Raw genomic sequence first — 25,828 nt, 5'->3', positions numbered from 1 at the left:
ACAATCAACACCCACAAATCTGAGTTTTAGTATGGTTGCATGAAGTGCAACATTTCTAAAATATGGAGGAACTCATTTCAAAACCATGTGGGTCATTATGCCAGCAAACTTGTGCTGGAGTTTTTCTTTTTTCAAGAAGCCATTCATTGATCTGAGTGCGAGTTGCTAAACTCTGAGATGAATAACTGTCTCTGTATGTGTGAAAACCTCAATGTCAAAGGAAATGCAGCCAAAATCTGCCAATTTAATAGTTTGTTTTCTCAGTTTTATGTGGCTTATCTTGTAGGTGACCTAGCAATAATAGCAGCATAGGCTATCATGAACTGTACTTTTAACTTCAAATAAGAATAATTGTGGTACAGTCGCTGATTACTACATTCAAACTGCAATGCAATATATCTCTGCTAGGTTAACGGTTACGTTGACCATTGCCTGCAGAGCTGTTCTGGTGGTTTCTGACTTGCATTTCTTTTTTCACTGTGTTGTCACTATTGTCATTAAATGGTTTATACCGTGCTGTATAACATGGCAAACTTATGGAAATGAGGTAGGTCGTTTTCCAGGTTATGCATTGCCTCAACCTGGAACTGCATACTGTGTGTATTTATGTATGTATGTATATATTTGAGTAATTGCAGAATCATTAACAAGAATTGTGAACCGTGAAAGAAATGTCATTTGAACTCTTGTCTGTTCAAGCCCACACCCAACCTCACTATCCCAAAACAACTGAAGCTGTGTCTTTAACACATTTTATAAACCATTGCACAGGGTGTCTTTTACTGTAGTTGCATACAGGATTACACGTTAGATCCATTCTTTGGATCTGAGTAAGCTTTAGCTGTTAACATTTTTTTTTTTTAAATTGGTTGACTCCAAAGCTCATGGCGAACCCTGCAGTGGTTCAAATGTTTTACCCACTATTTTCGTTACTTACACCACCAATAATGACACTATAGCTCTAGACTGGCACCAAGAGCTACTGTAAAAGGTTAATCATACATCTGGTTGTGAAAAAGTAAAGGGGCATCCTCCAGCCATGCTACTCCAGACTGACAAAAGAAAAGATAAAATAAACTGTTGCTAATTCTTATTGACAGGTGCAAACTGCAGGCAGTCTACTTGTCTGAGAAGGAAATAATACAATTTATATAAAAAAAAATTCTAAAGCTGTGTAAATTGTGCCAGCAGTGAGTTGCACATAGTGCGCTCTTACGCAAACGACTGTCTTTACTTTTATTAACTCTTTCATTCTGCAGAATGAGGACAATGACTCTGGGAAAGTATAGGTAACTTACACAAGTAAAATAAACAATATCAAACGGTATTTTGTCAAAAAGGGGCTCCTTTTCTTATGCAATCATCATTAAAACTCCAAATTAGACTTCAATTTTTTTTTTCTCTATAATGTCTCCGGTCATAAACAGATAGGGAAAATAAATAATGCTTTAAAAACAGCATCAACAGTAAGGCAATAATATCGGTGGGCCTCTTCCACACTTTCTTTAATTGCATATGCATGCCTAGAGCACAGTGCATTGATAAAGACTTGCACTGTATATACAGACGTGCTCAAATTTGTTGGTACCCCTCCACAAAAAACGAAGAATGCACAATTTTCTCTGAAATAACTTGAAACTGACAAAAGTAATTGGCATCCACCATTGTTTATTCCATATTTAATAGAAATCAGACTTTGCTTTTGATTTTTTATTCAACATAATATTGTAAATAAGAAAACAAATGAAAATGGCATGGACAAAAATGATGGGACCGCTAACCTAATATTTTGTTGCACAACCTTTAGAGGCAATCACTGCAATCAAAAGTTTTCTGTAGCTCTCAATGAGACTTCTGCACCTAGTTTGGCCCACTCTTCCTGAGCAAACTGCTCCAGCTGTCTCAGGTTTGATGGGTGCCTTCTCCAGACTACAAGTTTCAGCTCTTTCTATAGATGTTCGATAGGATTCAGATCAGGACTCATAGAAGGCCACTTCAGAATAGTCCAATGTTTTGTTCTTATCCATTCTTGGGTGCTTTTAGCTGTGTTTTTTGGGTCATTATCCTGTTGGAGGACCCATGACCTGCGACTGAGAGAGCTTTCTGACACTGGGCAGTACGTTTCGCTCCAGAATGCCTTGATAGTCTTGAGATTTCATTGTGCCCTGCACAGATTCAAGGCACCCTGTGCCAGGCGCAGCAAAGCAGCCCCAAAACATAACCGAGCCTCCTCCATGTTTCACTGTAGGTATGGTGTTCTTTTCTTTGAAAGCTTCATTTTTTTGTCTGTGAACATAGAGCTGATGTGATTTGCCAAAAAGCTCCAGTTTTGACTCATCTGTCCAAAGGACATTCTCCCAGAAGGATTGTTGCTTGTCAATATGCATTTTAGCAAATTCCAGTCTGGCTTTTTTATGTTTTTCTTTCAAAAGTGGAGTCCTCCTGGGTCTTCTTCCATGGAGCCCACTTTCGCTCAAAAAGCAACGGTTGGTGCGATCAGAAACTGACGTACCTTCACCTTGGAGTTCAGCTTGTATCTCTTTGGCAGTTATCCTTGGTTCTTTTTCAACCATTCGCACTATCCTTCTGTTCAATCTGGGGTCGATTTTCCTCTTGCAGCCGCGCCCTGGGAGGTTGGCTACAATTCCATGGACCTTAAACTTCTTAATAATATTTGCAACTCTTGTCACAGGAACATCAAGCTGCTTGGAGATGGTCTTGTGGCCTTTACCTTTTACCATGCTTGTCTATTATTTTCTTTCTGATCTCCTCAGACAACTCTCTCCTTTGCTTTCTCTGGTCCATGTTCAGTGTGGTGCACACAATGATACCAAACAGCACAGTGACTACTTTTCTCCATTTAAATAGGCTGAATGACTGATTACAAGATTGGAGACATGTGTGATACTAATTAAAGAAACTAATTAGTTTGAAATATCACTATCATCCAATTATTTATTATCTTTTCTAAGGGGTACCAACAAATGTGTCCAGGCCATTTTAGAATATCTTTGTAGAATAAGCAATAATTCATCTCTTTTCACAGCTTCTTTGCTTTATTCTATGACATACCAAAGGCATGCAAGTATACATGATAAAATAGCTTTTAATTTCATCACTTTTCAGGAGGAATGAAGCATTATTTCAATGAACTGTAAGGGTACCAACAAATTTGAGCACGTCTGTACAAGAAAGAGGGCTCCTTAACGATGGACCCGAATGGAATTGTCAGTATGTGATTGCAAACCTATATAAAAACAGCCAGAATAAATTATTCAGTCCTGCAAGATGCCGAGTGCTAGCTTCATTGTAGATTGCAAAATTGGAAATCAATTAAACAGAGACGTTTACACCATTTCCAGTGCAGGAAATGGATTCATCCACTGAGAATCACTCCAGGAACATCTACAAGTATTAATCCATAAACAGATCATTACTAAAAGTTGGCCCCAATCCTTTAGGTTGCTGTTTCATTATTGCTGTAAGCCTCTGAATGCAGTGGCAGAGGAAGAGAAAAAAATAGGTCTCAGTGCAGGCCCTTATTATGGGCCCACCTCTTCCCCTAAATTAATGAATGTAACACTTGTTTATAACCATCAAACATGCCAAGTCGTTTTCAGTATTTAATTATCACAATATTAGCATGTACACGTGAAAGTTTTCTACTCACATATTTGAATTGCATTTTTACATTGAACACTACCCAATTTGTATTCCATTTTCAATCAGCTAACAATTCTAACCAGTCCCTCTGATTGCTCAATCAATACAGAATTCACACAAGGGTGCAGAATTCAGTGCACAAAATTACAGATATTGGTTATTTTCACATAGAAAACCATTTCCCTTCAAATACAGACATGTTCATTTGAGTTAGTTTATCAGCAGTACCCATGAACAGGTTCTGTCTGAACTACATGAAGCAAGAACACAGAGTACAATGTTAAAGGTCATGCGGGACAGTACCTACATTTTTTTAAATGAAAACAGTTGGAAAATGCTTTGTAAAGACAGTTGTGGTAGAAAAAAAATAAGTTAGGAAGCTCCATAATTAGGAGAAAAGCATATCTACTGAAACAAAGTAGTCTAAGAATTAATTCCTGGCAGTGGTAGCTGCACAGGTGTCGTTGTCCATCCATCAACAGTCCAAAGCACCTTTGGCCATTGTTCCATAGTCCAATGTCTGTTTTCTTGTGCATATTTTAGCCTTTTAGTCTTGTTCCCCTTTCTTACCAGAGGTATTCTTACTGCAACACATCCTTTAAGTCCTGATTTCAAGAGTGACCTTCGTATTGTTGATCTGATGGACAACGACACCTTTGCCTTCTGCCAGCGCTGTTGTCAATTTTCAACACCTGTCTTCTTTCTATTCCTTAAGGATATTATCTTCAAGTATTGCTCATGCTTGTTAGACAGCTTTTTGGGTGTTCCAGTCCTGGGTTTGTCAATTACAGATGATGTTTCTCTGTACTTGTTGATTATTCTTCGGATACCACACCTTGAAAATCAAGTGATGCAAGCCATTTCACTCAGTGTTTTTTCTTCCTTATGCAAGTCAAGGTTGTTATAACAGTAGAAAACACTAGTGGAGGCTTTGAGTAAATTGTAGATGCTCATAATGCATCAGAGTAGAAAAATGCAACATGTCTAAGACTTTTGCACAGCAGTATGTGTGTGTGTGTGTGTGTGTGTGTGTGTGTGTGTGTGTGTGTGTGTGTGTGTGTGTGTGTGTGTGTCAGGGATTTTGTAGGCATATAGTCAGGTGTATGATTAAACAATTATACCAAACAGGTGCTAATGATCATCAATTCAATATGTAGGTTGAAACGCAATCATTAACTGAAACAGAAACAGCTGTGTAGGAGGAATAAAACTGGGTGAGGAACAGCCAAACTCAGCTAACAAGGTGAGGTTGCTGAAGACAGTTTACTGTCAAAAGTCATACACCATGGCAAGACTGAGCACAGCAACAAGACACAAGGTAGTTATACTGCATCAGCAAGGTCTCTCCGAAGGCAGAAATTTCAAGGCAGACAGGGGTTTCCAGATGTGCTGTCCAAGCTCTTTTGAAGAAGCACAAAGAAACGGGCAACGTTGAGGACCGTAGACGCAGTGGTCGGCCAAGGAAACTTACTGCAGCAGATGAAAGACACATCATGCTTACTTCCCTTCGCAATCAGAAGATGTCCAGCAGTGCCATCAGCTCAGAATTGGCAGAAAACAGTGGGACCCTGGTACACCCATCTACTGTCCGGAGAAGTCTGGTCAGAAGTGGCCTTCATGGAAGACTTGCGGCCAAAAAGCCATACCTCCGACATGGAAACAAGGCCAAGCGACTCAACTATGCACGAAAACACAGGAACTTGGGTGCAGAAAAATGGCAGCAGGTGCTCTGGACTGATGAGTCAAAATTTGAAATATTTGGCTGTAGCAGGCAGTTTGTTCGCCGAAGGGCTGGAGAGCGGTACACAAATGAGTGTCTGCAGGCAACAGTGAAGCATGGTGGAGGTTCCTTGCAAGTTTGGGGCTGCATTTCTGCAAATGGAGTTGGGGATTTGGTCAGAATTAATGGTCTCCTCAATGCTGAGAAGTACAGGCAGATACTTATCCATCATGCAATACCATCAGGGAGGCATCTGATTGGCCCCAAATTTATTCTGCAGCATGACTACGACCCCAAACATACAGCGAAAGTCATTAAGAACTATCTTCAGCGTAAAGAAGAACAAGGAGTCCTGGAAGTGATGGTATGGCCCCCACAGAGCCCTGATCTCAACATCATCGAGTCTGTCTGGGATTACATGAAGAAAGAGAAGCAACTGAGGCTGCCTAAATCCACAGAAGAACTGTGGTTAGTTCTCCAAGATGTTTGGGCCAACCTACCTGCCGAGTTCCTTCAAAAACTGTGTGCAAGTGTACCTAGAAGAATTGATGCTGTTTTGAAGGCAAAGGGTGGTCACACCAAATATTGATTTGATGTAGATTTTTCTTCTGTTCACTCACTTTACATTTAGTTAATTGATAAATATAATCTATTAACATGTCTATTTTTGAAAGCATTCTTACTTTACAGCATTTTTTCACAACTGCCTAAAACTTTTGCACAGTACTGTGTGTATATATATATATATATATATATATATATATATATATATATATAGATAGATAGATAGATAGATAGATATGGTAACACTATAAAACCAGGCAAGCTTCAAATTAAAAAGCTTATGGGCAACTAACATTACAGTAGTGTTTTTTTTTTTTTTTTCCAGCGAATTGCCCACAATTTAACCTGTAATGTTCTTGTCAATGTGAGTGGGAAGTGAGTACTTAAGTCCACCTTTAGTTCTGTGCCTGTCAAAAGTGTGAAAGAAAACTCCTTTGTGATTATTGAGAGCAGCTCAGGAATCTAGTACACTGATTATTGAGTCCCTGTGTGTAATTGTATTTTTCCCCCTTAAGCATTCTTCTTCTTCTTCTTCTTCTTCCTAGAATAACCAATCAAGTGGGCTAAATGTGGTAACACTGCAATTGACGCCTAAGGTTTAAAGCAAATAGAGGAATTCAGGAGTATGAAAAACACTGTTTTCCTGGAGCAGCACAACCAGCTGAAAACCAGCAAGCCACCAGATCCAACCATCATCACACTTGCTTCATGGTACAGAATAGAAGCAGAGGGTATCAAAATGGCAACCATAGCGATCTCAATAAAACCTATTTTAATTGCATGTATTGCTATATCCTTTAAAGGTGCATGCCGCATATACATGAAAAGGTTGGATTCATGCTAGTAGAGGAATAGATGCTAGTGCTCCCTGCCTCCTTCTGATTGGTGGACCGGTGACCACCTGACACCCCCTGGCTGTGCTAGCTGAAGTGATGCTGGTTGGAATGTCACTGGAATTATGAACAGGCTGCCGGGAGTGCTAAAGAAGTGAGACTAGCATGACAATAAAAACTGCAAGTCTGTGAGCTGCACATCCTCCTTTCAGCAGAAAAAGGTAAGAGCCTCCTATCTTATCCTGCTTCTGTGGCAGCTGCTGCTTCATTCTATTGTGAATGACATTCCATCACAGCCATATGGCATTCATCTCACTTAATACAGTATATGTCAAATAATCTGTTGCTTTGATTCACTTGTTTCTCCAGGGCTACAGTTTTTGGTTGGTGGTGCACAGCAAGAGATCGGTGGACTGTATATAAATTCATACTGAATGCTGAAAGACATACTGAAGCAGCATTTTAGTTTCCACTCTTTTCAATAGATATAATGGAATAGAAAATGAATTATTTAATGGATTAGATATTGGTGTGTTCTTTCTTAATAAAAACAAACCTTGACAGTTCAACCTTGACACCGGACTGTTGTATACAGTAACCTTGCTAAATTGATTTAACAGATACCTAGAATGTTTGACTTGTGTTACACAGTATAACCTAACTAGACGGTATACATCGTTTTAAAAGGGAGGTTAAGAATGTTAATTTAGAAGCTGGTTGACGTTCTGCAATGTAACAATTTGTTTCCTTGAATATGAAGATATGAATTTAAGGAGACTGAAACCTACACAATCAAACAGTAAGAGGGTTTGATTGTCTGTTAATGTAATCGGCAGCAACGCCTCGTGTGAAAAATTAGTGTTCTGAAAAACACAGTAAAGGTATTTAATTGTTCCAATGCAGTTAGAATTGTTTTGCTCACTTCAAACATATTTTGAATGAATACATTGATTTGAAGTAAATTACACCTACAGAATCAGTTTTATATGTGTTTAGAATATGTTTAAAAAGTATTAAAGTAGCCAAAAATATGTATATGAGGAATATTGTAAAACTTTAGCATGAAAACTATGTATATACCTTGATGTATTGCTTTTCATAAGGGTTATTTACTGGATTATTAATGGTGTGCTTTTAGTCCGGTGCATTTGTGTGTTTTTTACATTAATATATACCACAATGTTATGATGAGATTGGAAGGAAAATGGTTTTATCCCTCAGACTACTCAAATAAGAGCTGAACATTCAATATGGGATTCATTTATAATAATGCTACATAACATTCAAGAAATGAATACAAGAAATAATAAAGACATTCATTCTATAGATTTCTATGTTAGACTTACCTATTGTTTATAATGTATTGAACATGACCTCATTTGTCCAGTTTCTAGATTGTGTGTGTATGTACAGGTACTGTATGTATTGTATGTATGTGTGTGTGTGTAAATGTGTATGTAAATATGCATGTGTGTAGCACTGTGTTCACAGTGTGTTTTTGTAGTGCAGTGGTGTGTTTTTACAGGGTTTGTGAACTGATTGCTTGTGATAGTGGTACAGTCCAATTAGAGGTTGCCTTCGGGGAAGGTATGAGATGTTTGAAATAATCAATCTTTCCTGCTGAAACACTGGAGGCTACTGCTGACCAGCAACTGGAGGTCATGTGTGTACAGTATGCGTGCATGTGTGAGTGTGAGCAGTATGTGGGACTGCATGTCTTTTTTTGGAATTTGCTCCAGTGGAATGGTTAGAGTCTTATTAAAAAAGTGAACACAGTATTTCATGTAGTAGTGGTAGTAGTAGGAGTAGTAGTAAATTGATATGTTTATCCTTGTGTAAATATTGGTGCAGCTTTGTTTATGAAGTCATTAGATTAATTACCACATTACCCTAATTGTTTGCTGGTTTCCAGCAGTGATTTGTCCATGCTTTCAACTTTGAAGTCCCAAATGTTTGCAATGAAATTGGTGAAAATTTACCCTTATTTTGCACTTTGGTCGTGAAATAGCATTCACAAATATTTTAAAATGATGTAATGAATGAAAAGTGTATAAATGATTGATTTAATATCTCATTGATTTTTGGTCCTGTTATACAGTAGCTGAGGCTTTTCTGACTGCCATTTTGCAAACCATTCATTTCAGTGTTAATCAGTGCAATTATGTGTGGATGTGTGATTTGTTTGAAGATGTAGTTCCTTGCAAGGGGGGGGGGGGGCATAAAAAATAATTAGAGCAGCTGAATAAAACATTGATGTTTTAAAGCTTTAAGTAATCCAGGACGTTGTTTCTTGCTACGTAGGGGCACAGTGTGGCATAGTGGTTAGGGCTCTGGACTTGACCGGAGGGTCGTGGGTTCAATCCCAGGTGGGGGGACACTGCTGCTGTACCCTAGAGCAACGTACTTTACCTAGATTGTTCCAGCAAAAACCCAATTGTATAATTGGGTAATTGTATGTAAAAATAATGTGATATTTTGTAACAATTGTAGGTCGCCCTGGATAAGGGCATCTGCTAAGAAATAAATAATATGTAATACAGTGTTCCCACGCTATAAGGCTCTCGATTATAATGCACCTCGGATATAACACATCTACAGCATGTCCCCCAATTCCCTATACTAGTGATTCATGCAATATTTCTACAGTAAATACAGTACCGGTGTTCAAACTATAAACAACTTCTCAGTCTAATTTCTGTCTCTCCCTTTTGATACAGTATCTGAACTGAAGAAAAGCTGGGACTTTATAACACAGACATCTTATTCATTTATAACTAAATAAATATTAGGCCTATTACGTGGTTATCTTTCCTAATGCATTTACTTTTTTTGCTGTGAGAGGAGCTGCGGGTTCCTCCAGGAGACGAGACGTTTCAGCTTTGCTTCAGCCCTGCTCCGGCAGCCGAACCTGGGGTGAGCCCATTCCCAATTCCCCTCTCCCGACCCGCTCTCCTTCTCGCACTTGGTTTGCTTGTCTGTCGCTTCGAACGCCGTTTAGCCAGGCTATTTAAAGTTTAAAAATTGCTAATTACATGAGTGGAAATGTTACCCCCCTTTTTTGTAAGAAATCTAGTGTTGATTACATGGTGCTTTATGCATGGTTAATTCACAGAAAGTTACATTTTTGCTTCACTATATGTGCATTGTAGAGAGGGGGTTATTTTATTTTGTATTTTAGTCAGATGTGTGTTATGTGTCCCGTGGCACCCCCTCCCCCCTCCCCCGTTTTATGCTCTTCGGTTATAAAGCTCCTATTGTGTGTCCCTTGAGATGCGTGTTATAGTGCGGAGCTCTGTATTTAGTAAAATATTTAAAACACTGCACTGGGAGATGAGGTTAAAAGTTCTTTAACTGCTTGTGCAAATGAGCCAGGCTCTTTTGTCTTGTGTTTAATTGTGGAATATACTAAACTTCATTGCCATTCCCTTATTGCTAATAACTACCAGCTCAGTAAGTCTAAGACACCCACAGATTTAATCTAAGAACAGCGAATGTACTGAATCATGGTACCGGTCCTTAAAGATTCAGAATAATGGCATTGTGATTCATTTGAAACTAATTTGATTCAAATTAATATTCACATGAATATAAATTAGAAGGCAAACACAATATACATTCACAGAGATACCAGTCTGTGCCACCCACACAGTACTCAAGGTCTGAGCTCAAAAGCTGCTCGATTTAAATATCAGTAAAATTGTCTACTACATCAAAGCCAAATCTCACCCCCCAAAATCAATGATGACGATGAGTTGTTTGTGGCTTTCTGTTTGTAAACATAATCTAGAACATACCTTCTTTAATCTAATTTAGTAGCAGATATCCAGTTTTATAAAATTGTGAACAAATCCTAATACAGGGAGGTGAAATGTAGTAATAACTTAGTAAACACATGTGTACTCGTTATTACACTGTTATTGTGCATAGTTATTATTATTTATTTCTTAGCAGACGCCCTTATCCAGGGCAACTTACAATTGTTACAAGATATCACATTATACATTATTTCACATTATACAGATATCACATTGATTTACATACAATTACCCATTTATACAGTTGGGATTTTACTGGAGCAATCTAGGTAAAATACCTTGCTCAAGGGTACAACAGCAGCGTCCCCCACTGGGGATTGAACCCACAACCCTTCGGTCAAGAGTCCAGAGCCCTAACCACTACTCCACACTGCTGCCTACTTAATGTGTACATCTTTTGCATATTACCCTAACTCAAACCCTTTTCTGATACAATTGTGTACTTACATGTATGGTGCAAAATGTTTATACATTAAGTACATTGTAAGTATGCATACCACATTGTAATAACAAGTGCACATGTATTTACCAAGTAACTAGTATGTAAATACACAGTAATCCGAGACACCTTGTGTTACCCGTTATCGTAAGGTTATAAGGGTCATTAATGGCTGCTATTAAAATGAGTCACTGAGGTAGATCCTATTCCTGTAACACATTGGTGAGAATAAAACAAAGATCTACTGTTACCTTTCAATAATGTATTGAATATGCTTTAATCTAATATACTGCAGGCACTACACCTGGTTAAATAAACATATTCAGGATGGGTTTTCACTGATTTTTGATCTATGATTTTTTGGTTACTCTACTCTGCTATGTAATGAGAATCGTGCAATACATATTAAGTAGTCCAAGGAATAAAAAAGGTTATCTGGAGCAGATTGCATTACTGGCTAGTTTGATCACAGTGACAGCTTTGCAGCTTTGGAGTAGGATGCAGAACCTTGTGCAAGCATGCCATGGCAAAAGTGCCCTTGGGCAATGTGACTTTGCTGGCAGCCATCTTTATATGGTCTTGTACACCCGTCTCATGTATAAAAGCTACTGAGCCATGACCAATTTTGACATTCTTGAAATCTTGTGTATTTTAGGGCAATTTTCTGTTAAACTTTTTTGAACAAGTGTCAAATTAAAATATAACTAACATATTTCCTACTAAATTAATATGTAGTAATTCATACTTACTCATTTTACTCATATTTTAAAATATGATTTACTATTGATGCATCATCAATAAGCACAAAGAAAAAAGGGCCAATTAGAGTTGACCATTAGCTCTTTTGCTGTTCAAGGGCTATCCCTTGGCAATTAACCATTTAGAGTTTATAAACATTTAAAATTAATGTCTATTGTGAGCTTGATGTATGGAGAAAGCAACCTTTTAAATGGAAACGGAAACACATGGCTTCAGGTTATTGCAAACTATATTTTTATCTTTAGGGGATTGTAATGTTTTTAAACTAAAATGGTTAATAAATAATTACATGTTCCACATTAGATCCATGTGACAATTGGGTTGTTCTAATGCACAGAGAATAAATAATGAATAACAACACTAATCAATTTCCATAGCAAGTCACTGCCACAGAGTTGTTAACACTATTTTAACACTACAAACACCGTTTACCTGACCTTCACGACTGGTCAACTACCAGATGGTACCCTTATAAATATTTTTCAAGGTAAATTTTGTTGACCGTGGGGTGCCATATTTATTTACCATACTTCCCTGTGCTTTACAACTTTTTGGAATCCTTTTTTTAATGTCCTCTAAAAAGATATCCACCAATGCAGTCCCAGTTTAAAATGTATTAATGAATAAAATTAATAAGAAACCCCAGAACTTTCATAAACCAATTAAGTGGCACTGTCACATGGTATTTATTATTAGTTTTTTGTATTTATTTGTTTATTTAACCAGGAGATTTGCTCACTGAGACTGAGGCCTCATTTACAAAAGGGGTCCTAGAAACCACAGAAACTTTCAAATAGAATGTCCAATAGATGATAAGAGTGCCCATTGTTTTTTTTACAATGGTTTTAGAATGTCCATTTATGTTTCCTTACCATAGCAATTCCTCATAACCGCTTAGGAGAACTGAAAGTCAGTGAGCATCCTCCGATCCCACCTCCAAGCAAATTGCCTGGCCAGTAGGGTGTGCTGCAATGTGGCAAGGAGAAATGGTCCCTGCTTATTTTGCATTGGTATCCCCTGGGAGCGCCAGAGCCAATGAGATGAGTGGAATCCCCAGCGAATGTATGCTCTCCCTGCCCACCACATGGTTGTGCTATTCCTAGATGTAATAGTGTAGTGTAGTGTGAGCATTATACTGTAGTTTTATAAAATGACCTACCAAATCTTTATCCTGAAGATTTTATTTTTACTATCCAACAAATTAGAGACCTGGGATTCTACTAGAAACTGTAACATGAAGAAAAAGAAGGGAAGATGACACCATAGCAACTCTAATATAATATACATTTGCTTCACTTTTTTTTTTTTTTAGATAAAAATGCCAAAAGAATCCTTCAAGATTGGTTCAACCCTCTATTCATTTCCACCTTCTTTGTTTAAAGCACTTTGTCATGTGTGAGTTTGACAGGAGTCCCACAATCATACTCACCCAAAGCAAGCTGTCAAGTTCTGTAGACTGGATACACAGTGCATCTTCATGGTTGCTATGGTGACATATCTTCGTGACTGGCCTGCAGGAATAGTGGGTTGCAGTAGCAGAACCAGGAACACTGTGCCACTGTGTCATTTTTTAACGCTTTCCTAAAAAACAATGAGGAAACAAGTATTGGGATGAAAAAACTATGAGGGGGAGACAACATTAATTTGATGATATAGGCCTTAAGGATTGCTACTGTACATTCCAGAATTTTCTCTTTGTCTGTTTGGTATTAAAATTGCATAGCAACCAGGCTTGCCACTTTATGCTGCATCTTCCCTGCTTGAACTACTTATTCAGAACTCATTGTCCTGTATTTGTGGTCACTCCCTTAGATTGAATTAGGGAATGGGAGTTTTACTTTACAGTGCTATTGGGATTCTATTATAATTGCAATGAATTACCCTGACATAACATTGCAGTTCCAACTCTATCAATGACTCCCACCAAGGTACCGTAGTCAAAAACTGTGACCAGTAAGAAATAACACCTTGAACAAATGTGATTCTTACATCCATTGAGTTAGCGTTGCAGGGGGAATCTATCAGCAGATACTGTTGTTGTGGGGGAGGGGGGTGGGGTGGATTCATGTGTTTGATTCAGTTTCTCAGGTGGTAGGCTGTGTTGCATGCTGTTTTAGTCCCGTGTGAATCAGACTACTCACATTTACCTGTTAAAGATGACATGAATATAAAAAGCTTCAGGAAAATCATATTATTTCTATTTGTTTCCAATGCTTTGAAAAAAAAAAACATTTATAGAACCCACTATTTCATAGATTCATTTAAAAATACAGCTCTCTCAAGAATATAAAAGATTGTAAAACACTTCAAGGCTCATCTCAAGTCAGCTCATCCTTGGAGGAGGCACACACTAAAACATCGCCCCTTCTTTTGCTTTAATGACTAAAAATGAACCTTCTCAGGGGAATGCTAATGTTGCACGTACAGTCGACTGAGAAAGGCCTTCTATCCATGGGGCCTCTCAATACCGTAGCTCTGCCTGCCCTGTTGACATTTTTCTTAGTATTTCCGATGAGTTGTATTCATTATTGATGGGCACTGCTGTTCTAGACAAGAGGAACCAGAACAGCAGCTGCAGCTGTGGCACCCACAACCCCTGCAGGGCCCTTCCGCACCCCTCTTGAGACATCATCCTCTTTCAATTGCAAAGAGGGGACTCATTACCAGGCAGGCTTAATTAAAACATACCCTGCTATTTATTACATAACAATCTATGAAGGCTCAATTAGTTCTTTTCATACGTCTACAGCTGTTTTTTAATAAAAAAAGAAATGTATATGATTTTCTATGAAGAGCGTATTCGCAATTATTATATACAAGTGTTTACCAGAAGGCTTCATTGCTGTTTTGAAAAATACACCACGCAACAGTTACACTTCTGCTTTTACGTACTGTAAATAAATCTCCAAGGCACAAACACTTTCCTTATACAAACTCATTCATGCGCCACGCTGTGCTCACTGCGCTGTGAAATGTCACCCATGCGGTCATGGCTCGTCTGGGACTATCATCGAGTCTAGGGATTGGGATGTAGGTTCACAACTTGATTGTTTGTCTTGCCCTCAAGCAACTTTAGGACTGGTTAAGTGTACAAGGAAATAAATCAGTGACAAAATGTTTGTTTTTTTAATGTTGTTTTTTGTTTTGTGGTTCTTGTTGTTGTTAAAATAATCACCACAATATACCAATATTTCATCCTATGCAGTTTTATTTGACAACGGCTGTGCTTTCGGAGGCCTGTTGTGAATCTATCGTTGACCTCAAGTGAAATATAATCCACATCCAGTGGAGATTTTACTTCTGTTTTTGCTTTATAAGGACTCCAGTGCTTCTTATGCAGTATGAAGAACTAAGTGTTAAACCTATGAGTAAATGTTCAACTGGAAATGGAATGAAATCAGTTTTACCTTTTACTACTGTGTTAACAGTTAATCTGACTTGTCGTCGACAATCAAACTTGACGGATAGCCTAGACTATGAGTTGAAGTAAGAAAAAATTTAAGTTTTGGTTATTACCAGGAAAAGGGATAGTTGAGCAATACACAGTTTCGCTTTACTCACAGGATCAGAGGATGCAGGATCCCATTTTAACCTCCTGGAAATGCATATCGCTGCCAGGGGTTGTAGTGGAGGCTGGCTGTCACATTTTAGGGTTTTGCTGTCTTGCTAAGGACCTATAGCCCAAGTTATTGAGTGTGTCATCATCTGTGGTCTACAGGAGGCTGCATAGAAGATTACAGAAGCTGTCTGTCTCTGCATCATACTTAAATACATATATCTAAATAACTGTTTATCCAGATGTCTAATTTGACACAATCGTTTTTAGCCAAAGCAAAAGGATTTCATTTTTTCTCAGTGAAGAACTATTTAGAATGTATCAAATTTCATAAATACAGCTTGTATTTGGTACTTAATAGGTTAAGTAATACAACGAAAAAAAGAATTACTAAAAAAACATCATAAATTCAATGAGAAATGTTTCGACTACAAGCCTTTTTCATTGTCTTGAAGAAATTTGATTTCTTGTCAAAACCTGTCTCTGAAAATGTCCCTTTGCACTTCCAGACAGACAAAAAAAAAAAAAAAGTGTAAAAATAAGAAATGTCTGGCAAGCCCATATATAACGCACATTACCAGTATTGCTGACAAAGCTCAGAAATCAATATAAACATTAAAAGAAATGGGATTGTCATTTCACAGCAACAAATTAATAAAAAATGCATAAGTACTGCATTTTGCAGTATCTCAGAGCACATTAATATTCGGATAATGTGCAGAGCCAGTGAAAGGGGACAAGTCCCAACTCCCTTGAGCTGTTCGATGATTAGCTAGTACATCAAGGGAGTTTACTTTAGAGGATTCCAGGCTGCAATACAGGGTAAGAAATCTGTAATGCTGATGAGGAAGATAAAGCAGTCCTAATCTAGAAAGGTATTAATAGTGAGGATATGTAAGAGATGCAGACAAAAATTCATTGAAAACAGCATCCCTTTCTAGGTACTGTGATTCCAAACATTATATTTTGGCATTGTTTTATGCCTTATAGCAGGGTTTCCCAATCCTGGTCTTGGGGGACCCCTGTGTCTGCTGGTTTTCATGCCAACTGAGTTGGCAATTACTTAATTGAACCCTTAATGTAACTTAATTAGCTTAATTAGTCCTTTTTAATTGTTTTCAGCTTTTAAACAGTTAAAGATTTCAAGTTAAGTATAGAATTTTGTAAGTAACTTGAAAGTTGTTTTACCTTTACAACTACCATAGGGTATATTTGCAGAAATGAACATGTCATTTCTAATTTTTCTATGGGTATCGAATCCTGTGCAGGATTTTGTACCATCTTTAGACAACTTCAGTCTTCAGTGTAATTATCATTATGACGTGATAAATATCAAAATATGATATTGTTTAAAGATGGCGCTTAAAAGAAATTATTCCAAAGAAGTAAGAATGTGGCATTTCCGCAGATATACTGTACCAAGGTGAAACAACTCCACAATAAATATTTTTGGCCATCATTTGTAGGTAAAATTCCTTTTATATGCCCTTGTCCTTTATTTGAGCTGAATGAAGTTTCACATGGAACACCTCCAAAGTGCATGCTTTATAACCACAGTTTGAATAGTCATAATATAAGGCTGGTGCAGCTATGTGCTGTGCTCTCTCTTGAGGCGTCTAATTTAATTTCAGCTAACTTGTCAAACCTAAAGGTTCAGGGGGCTAAATGCCAGGGGGAATTAATCACGGTTAAACATGACCTAAAAAAGCAAAGGCTTGTTAAATTTACGGACTCGTGAAATTTAAGGTTATTATTGCTCACAGCTGAGAACAGTGTACAGAAACTGATAGGCAACAGGGGATGTCCTTTTATCAACTCCAGTAACCATGAATAAATAGTGTTATTTTCACATGTTAGTGCTTGTATGGACAGGAGGTGATTTACAATGTTGAACAAGACTGCAAAATGAAACAAAATTACTTTTTATTAACTTCAACATCGGTATTCTCACTTGCATGGTTTACCTGAATTATCCAGTGTGGCAGAGCTGAGGCCACGCACGTGGGAATAATAATGTGTTTTGTATTTTATTTATTTTTTTGTAACTATTCTCTCAATATTTAGAGCCAAACAGACGCCAGCAGTGTTTTTTTTACAGAGAATCGCAGCTGATGATTGGACTGCTGCGGTTCCTTGACCGGCAGAGCATCTCGCTATATAAGGAGGATGCTGACACACATCAAGGCTGATGAGCCAACCAAGTCCATGCTAACCCCAGACAACAAGCCTTTCTTTGTTGTTTACAGTTGGTGAAACAAGAACCCAAACCTCTGACCACCGTGTGTGGAAGTGGGAGCAAGGTTTTTCAAATGAGTTTAGGGATTTTTAAATCCCGCAAAGTACAGTGAAGTGCGTCAGCAGGACCTCCCTTTATAACGGGAGCAGTCTTCATGGCATTTTTTGTTTTTAGCTGTTTTCAGTGTTTAATTTTCTCTTCCCCTTTTTGTACATTTTTGTATGCACACCTGTGATCTACCATTGTTGGTAACATCAAATGGTCCTGTAAATAAATCCTGGGCGCCAACTCATCATTTCAACATCAACTTCCTGCGGATACCCACAATCCTCCTTTCACATCCAGACTGACCCTTTACTGTTCTCTCTACACTACTGCCAACACGTACTCCTAAATACAGTACTTCTGAGTAGAATTCACCAGCAATTTCTAAAGATTGTACATGTACTGGCATGTGCCACTAACTGCATTTATTGGGACAAAACAAGCAAATACTACCTTACAGAGTTCTACTTCTTTCCAGAACCTTGCCGTATAACTGGACTGAGTTCTAGATCAATTGTATTACAGTTCTAGGGCTTTCTAATAACAATGTGGGAAAGGCATTAAAATAATCGAGATATATTCCATTACTCTGAACAGGAAACAATACCTAATCCACAGATCAGTCTATTTAAGATGCTTACATTTCAGTGAACCTCTTCCAGCAGGCATTACTGTTATTCTGCAGGACACAAACGATAATGATACATTTTATGCTTCCACAGGTCGTTTTAAATCTGTCAGCTCTGCAGAGGAAGCCAACACATTTCATAGCACCTTGAATCTCTAAAGGAAGTAGCTATGGACCCCAAGGTAAGTAGAATTTATCATGGGGTGCACAAAACCTAGCAACAGTACTGAAATTGATTGAAAATCACACTTCTTAAATCAATGTTGTAAATATTTTACAGTGTTGCCACTGTTTCAACAGTACACCTCTTGTTAACAGATACACACAGAGTGCTCCTGTTCTTGTTAACTTGCAGTTTGTAGGTAATGGCATTTTTACCAAGCCATATTGGGTTGGAATTAGTGTACCGTATGTGAGTGAAGGAGGTGTCACATTTTTTACAACACTCATTAACTGTTCCAACTGTGAGCAAGTGGCATCAGTGGATTAGAACAGTTGAATTCATTCTATGACAGGACAGCAATGACCAGACAGCCAGTTCACCCAGATCACAGTAATGGGTCGAATATCTTGATTTGAAATGATTTTATAGACACATGGTTCTTCTGTCTGCTCTTTTTGAGTTTCTGTCCTACTCTGTTTGCAGTTTCTGAACATGCAAATTGAGTGCACTCCACTTACGGGCAAAATCAAAAATACTACATATATACACTGCTTTGCTGAACAAACATGCTGGCAAGTTTTTATGCCTCTTTGTGTGTTGTGTGGTGCTGTATGCGCATCAATAAAACCTGTAAAGGGGTTTCCTGGTGCTTTTTAATTAAACAAAAATGTTATGTACTTATACAGCTCTGTGCAAGAGCTTTATTACCTCTTGTGGTTTATGATTGTAGAGTGTGTTTGAGTTGAACAGGAAGAAAAGAAAGAAAAATGCCCCATGGCTGCTGCTGTGCTTCTGATTGGATGTGATGCATCACATGAGTCTGTTTCTTGCATGTTTATTTATTTTGGACAAGCTGCTTAATGTGGACTATTAGACTTTGTCCCTGGGTGACCACAATAAAAGGAGTTTACTGTATGTGGCCAGTTGTATCCAGGTCTCAGTCTTATTTTCCTAGCTAAATAAATACAGTGCTTCCCGTTTATAACAAAGTAGTCAGGAGCCATTATGAGAGGGTGCTATTTTTATTCTGCCTTATTGTAAGAGTGCTATTGGAATGCCATTATTGAGCAAGTTGAAGCCACGACCAAACTGCATTATAACCAGTTTCCTGGTATAAAGGGCCGGCTTACAACAAGGGAGCACTGTAGTTCAAATGGCCTGTTGTGTTGTAAAACTAATATAATGTATTATGCGTTTTTGTCAGTAGTTTTGTAAAACTAATGGTTTTCCTTTTACAAAAAAGACAGGATTATAACCAGTCTGTGTTTACAAAAAGGCAGCCTCTTTAAAATACTGTAGTGAAAGACACCTTTGATAGTGAGGAGCTGCACAGTGATTTACCCACTTATTACAGTCAAATACAATGAGGTGAATAAATAAATGTGTGGTTTAGGAAATGATTTGACAGGAAACATTTGTTGAGTTGTAAAATGTAAATGAGTTATGAAGAACTGCACTGAAACTTCAAAACTTTTTTTTGCAGAATATTATCAATGCTTATCACACCTTGGGTCAAATTCTGGAAATGCCAAAAATTGCTCATTTTTAATTTGGCATTTCGTATTTTCTTTTCAGCATGAGTCAGCACGGAGGGTAGTGTTTAACTCAAACAGGGACATTTTTTAAAGGTCTGAAATTCTTGTTTGCCTCTCTGTCTCTCTCTGTCTCAGTGCCAGTCATCTTCCCCTCAGAAACAAACAGTGAAGAATCGATCCAAATCCACTGACGAGGTCCAGCAAGCGAAGAAGGTAATATCATGTGTGTAGCTAACACAGGTCTGTATAAAGCCTCCACACAATTAGTCTTCGAGTCTTTTCAGAAACAGTGTTGCTGGGATAGCTGGTAAGCATGGCAAACAATGATCTAAGAAGAAATAACAATATGTAATCATATAGAAAACACATAACAGGATATCAAACAGGTAAGACATTATATAGTAGGAAGATTACATAAAGTATCCTTTTAACTCGTAAATTATGAGGAATGTTCATGCTCAAATTGACTCTTTTTCCATTTGTTTTGATACAAAAAAAAAAAAAAGATTTCCATGGTATCCAAAAAAGCTTTGCCCTGATTTTGTATCTATGTGGGAAGACACAGACACTATGTTGGTATAAGCTTGCTTCAAGTGCTTTTCAACAAAAAATAATTAAGTGGAGCGTGTCCCGTCCACTTAAGCTGGAATGACCCTACTGAAATATTATCTGTGAAGTTCAAATATATTCCACTTTGGGATTGGCATGAAAAAAGTAAATCCCCAAAATACATGTTATAATTCACTGTCTGAATATGACTAAATCATTGGTTAGAACTTTGTTCTTTTTACAGTAATGACTATATTTTACAGATTTTGTTTACATTTTTTTTTTCTTACAAACAGTAGCTGTACATATTGAAACAATGGGCCCTGTTCACAAAACATAACAATTATTTTAAGGACAATTTTTTTAAACCATTTTTTATCTAATCAAGTTTCGTGAACTGTTAAATAAGAACTGTTTCTTATTTAAACATTTCTTAAAACTGTCTTAAAGTTTTGGGAATAAGGTGCAGTGTGGCTGATACGCAGCCACAATTTCTCTGCATAATTAAATGTTACACTGCTAATTTACCTATATGATTTGATCACCCACCCGGTTGCTTATTGATATTTGCAGACACTAATTTATATGCTGCCCCATGTAATGACCTGATATCTGCTGTTGTGGTTGTAGAACAAACTGCCTAGATGTCTTTAATTGATGCAATGGTCCAGTTAAGCCCTGTTTGGAAAGACCTTGAGACTCTTGCAATGTACCTGAAAGTTATTATAGAAGGATCTTTTTTTTATTGTATTTCCTTTGCTTGTTTGCAGGCTTTCCACACACCACAGAAGTCCCTGCCGGGCAAAACGGAACTGGAGAAACTGAAGGTCAGTTCATCTCCTAAATTCCAGTGGATTTCCAGAGATACAGTATTGGGAATCTAATGCTTCAAAGTGTTTTTAAGGTTAGGCGAAATTGAAACATACTGTACAGCGGCGTATCTATGCCAAATGTGTGGCGTATCTATCCCTGCTTGAGGTTGCATTGCTTACTGTTTTTGGTTTAATTTCTTTTCCACTTCAGGAGACCAGTGAAGTCTTGGAGACATCGTCTTCAACTGAGGAATTAACTGGAGCAGAAGAGAACTGAAAGACCACGAGCGACTGGCTTGGCTACATTTTCCCCTCAATGGGTTCATTATTTTTCCAGAAACCAAGGAATCTTTGCAAACTTATTTCTCTCTTAATCCAGTCAAAATGGACCAGGGTACCATATTGCGGGTGTGGTGGTAGGGCTTTGCCTTTTTCATTCTTGCTATCATGTTACAAATAGAACGCTGATGTAATGCCATTGCAATGCCAGTTCACCTGTACTGAATGTACATTAACAGTAAAATGACTTGGCATTGTTCATATGAAGTCTTGCCATGAGTTGGCATGAGTGCTTGAATGGGTGACATCTTACTAGCCAAGTCTTATTCTGTGTTGTTGAATGGATTTTTCAAACCCTTAAATATGTTGTCCGTACCTTTTTATTGTTGCCCTTATCATTTTTGTCATTTGGAAGTCTTGGAAGATAAATGATGGGCATAGCTCCATTTTGCTCTGAAATACCGTATTCCTTTGAATTAAAGATGCACTTTTTAAACAATTTTTTCTTCTAAAAAATGGCCTGCGTCTTAAATTCGAGTATTATTATTTATTACTTAGCAGACGCCCTTATCCAGGTCGAGTATAGTGATGCATGTATTAAAATCGCCAACAAAAGACATGATTACCCAAGTACACAAACAGCAACATGACTTACTGCCGAGAAAAGATGAACAAAAATGTTATTGCCTGATCTCAAATCATCCATGACATACAGGCAGCCATTTTCAAAGAAGCATCATTTAGCTTCCTGAGGAATTCGAAGAGAAGCTTTTACAATTTCAGAGTTTTGTTATTAGGCTCCATTCTAACAAACAGTACCAGCTTGGACTGATCAGACCCCCATATTAATCGACATGCCAAGCAATACCAGTTCACAAAAAGGGAGAAACAGGTGTGAGTATTCACGACTGGAAATGAGAAGCAGCACTTAACTGCAATGCTCTGTGTGACAGCAGACGGCCGCAAACTGCCTCCATATGCGTAATTGAGGTTGTACCTTTGTAAATGCATATTTATTAGGACTGATCCGATTAACAGATTATTCAGACCAATTAATCAACTAAATAGTTGATCGCAGATTAATTTATTTTACAATTTAATCGGGCAGTTTTTGTTTTTTTTTTGGCTGGGCATTTTGAACTCCATTTCCCAACACCCCCAGCTGAGAAAGAATGCGCATGAGAAGGCTTCCCGCGTCAGTTCGTGTCTGGTTTGTTGTTGCTACACACACACACACAAACACACATACACACACTTCTTACATTTTCTACAATGTCCAGAACGATCCTCAGTATCTGCTGCCAGCTTGGAAAAATACATCTGCATTCCTACAATAAAAGCAGACTTTATTCATTTCAAAACTGTGTTGGTGAAAAGGTTTTTATGTTTAAGTTGGATGTACAGAGTTGGCTGTGCAGTGCAGCATTTATTTTCCATGATTCCTTCATTTGGCCTGACATGGTTTCAGGCAAGTAAATGTCGTTTACTAGTGTCACAAGCTGCAACGTTTTGTTTTATTGATGTTAGTACTGTTAATATTACATTACTGTTCAAGTTGTTCATGTATATCGATTTTTACTAGTTTATATTGTGGAACATGGGTAGTAGAGTTGTTTTAACTGATGTTTACCTGTTTCATGGTCCTGAATTATTTTATTTCTTTTGTCCGGAAGCCCTATGTAAAAAATTAATAAAATAAAGATTGTTCATAAGGAGGTTCATAAGTGTTATATATGGTATGGTTGCATCAAAGACAAAAAAATAAGCCCATTCTCAGTTCTTGTGCATTATATTTTGCTATTAAACTCTTTCATGGATTGACGTTGTTCTGTGGAAATGTGTTTATTTTACTGAAATAAAAACGCTTTTAAAATGACCAAATTCCCATTGGGCTTATGTTATTTTAGATTCTATTGATTTTTTTATGTATTAATATACAGGACAGCCACTATAAGATCATTACCTTTATTAAAAATGAGTAGGGATGAATCTACCGATTTAATCTACCGACAACCCTAATATTTATTTGATATTTTGTTTTCTCCTCAGATTGAGGGTGGGAAATTTGGTCTGCGTCTTAAATTCGAGGATGTCTTAAATTCGAAGGAATACGGTAAATAAATGACACCTGGTGACAACACCTGTAGGATTATGTTGAAGTTGAAGAGTAGTGTTATTTAGATCTGTAATTGATTAGATCATGAAAATAGACCACCTATCTAACCGAAAGAACGAGAGAGAGGCCTGCTCTGTAGAGTTGTAGCTACAGAAATGTTTCAAAGCGAAGGTAAACTAAACGAGAATGGGTCAGTACAAGCTGTACTGGTAGAGGCAGTTTGGAAGATGGGTTTTTAAATCCTTGCTTACTTTTATTTGGTGTACCATTTGTGCTCTAGTGTAGAACAAAGTCCAACTGTATGAACTAGTTTGAAGTTGCCATTATTTACAGTACCTTTTAAAACCAGTTTACTGTGCCAATTCAAAACACAGCCTTGCATCTGAGCAACTGTACATGCCTTGTATGTGGAATATGTGTTTAAAATGTGGATATTTTCTTATGACTAAAACATGCTTGTTCAAATGGATATATATATATATATATATATATATATATATATATATATATATATACACACACGGATATGGTCAAAAGTTTTGTATTACCTAGAATTTTAGGATAGAGAGATTTTTTTTTAAAAAAAAGAAAAACTATATGAACATAATTTACATATTTTATCATGTAATCAAAGAAACTACTAAATGAAATTGCAAAAGTCTACCAGAAGCCATAATAGTAGTACAGTATTTCATGTTAGATTTTGAAATGTCGTATTTTCCGTTAAGCATATGGAAAACTACAAAGCGGTGTGTAATTCAATATGTTAACGTAACATTATTCAGCAGGTTTCATTCGACTTTAAGCTAAATTTGTGAATTCTATAGGGTGATGCTAAACGTTTGGCCACAGGTGTACATATTTTGCTTCTGCTTTGTTAAATGAAAACATGTATTACATTACTTTTCCTTTTTCACTTTACAGTATTGGTTTAATTGCGGCATGTTGCAGTATTGGTGTTTTATTAATTGTATTTCCAGGCAGTGTTGTTTTAATATCTGAAGTTCAGCCAATCCATCCAAACCGTAGCTCTCTTAATTCTGTGATGTCAGTGTATATGGTTTGTTGCTGTGTGCTGTGCGGATTCTTTTTGTAAAACTATCAATTAAACGTATTATGAAGCAACATGCTCTGCTTTTTATTGGGAATGGAAAAGTGTTTCTTTTTAAGTGGTTGTTAATACTTACACCATTTTCACAGAATACCGACAATACACAATTACTCAGTGTGACTGAAATGATTGTCTTGCCTTCAACTGCCCTGCTAACAATTGCTTTGTAATCTGCAGGGGTTAAAAGGATTGCTGCGATTCCAACATATTTTGTACTAAATTTACTGACTAATACATGAAAAAAGATACAAGCTGATACTGTTTAGTGCCATTTCCCACATCAAATCTTCCTAATTGAACAATGGGACATATAGTGAGATATGGTAAGGTTCTTCCGAAACACAAAATGTATTAGGCTACTGTATTATGTTATACAAAAAGGATGATTCCCTGTCTTGTTTGTATAACGTGTGTTCTGGTTTATCTGTCATTGTCTGTTAAGAAATGTATATGCAACTTCAGTCTCAGTTTATTTTTGTGCCAGATATGGATTAAAAGAAAAGTGCTGGCCTCATTTTGTTGAAATTACCAGAGAGTTTCTGCACCCCCTGTGACTTTATTTGTTACTGAGATGAGATAATCAGTCTTTTAACCAATTATGATCAATTAAGCAATTAAAGTCAGCTGGTGGGGGTTCTTTGGCAAGAGAATGTTTGGTAAAGGCCTTCTGGAAGGATCTCTAAAGGGAACAAAAATAAATATTGTTCAAACTTGTTCTGTTTGTTACCTCTTGTGAAGGGAGGGATTTGCAATTGAAGGGCATACCTGTGGAGCCTATCCGTGAGGAGGAACAAGCCCTGGATTTCTGAAGATAAGTGCCATTCTTTTGAGGATGTTTGGTTGGAAGGGGGGTGGGGGGTATTTTTCTAATTCATTGAAATGGACATCAGCACCTTTTTTATTTTTGTTTGCTATGAGGAAAGACTATCTTCATTTTTTTGTGTGTTTGTGTGTGGGTGGGTGTTTTAAAAACTATTAACATTCTTTGACAAACATTATGACTCG

At 37.4% G+C, this 25,828-nt stretch overlaps 1 long non-coding RNA gene across 1 annotated transcript; it reads left to right on the top strand.

Annotated features, from left to right (window-relative positions):
* The first annotated feature begins 6,851 nt into the window (after positions 1-6,851).
* On the top strand, positions 6,852-25,510 carry LOC117431066 (uncharacterized). The gene is made up of 5 exons (XR_004548643.3): positions 6,852-7,001; positions 18,353-18,440; positions 20,092-20,169; positions 21,276-21,332; positions 21,529-25,510. It is a non-coding gene; the product is annotated as an uncharacterized LOC117431066 (long non-coding RNA).
* The last annotated feature ends 318 nt before the right edge of the window (positions 25,511-25,828 follow it).

The sequence above is a fragment of the Acipenser ruthenus genome, chromosome 22 (assembly GCF_902713425.1).
Source record: "Acipenser ruthenus chromosome 22, fAciRut3.2 maternal haplotype, whole genome shotgun sequence".
Taxonomy (NCBI): domain Eukaryota; kingdom Metazoa; phylum Chordata; class Actinopteri; order Acipenseriformes; family Acipenseridae; genus Acipenser; species Acipenser ruthenus.
Note: the sequence above shows the minus strand (reverse complement) of the source record. Positions and strands in the feature narration are given on the sequence as shown.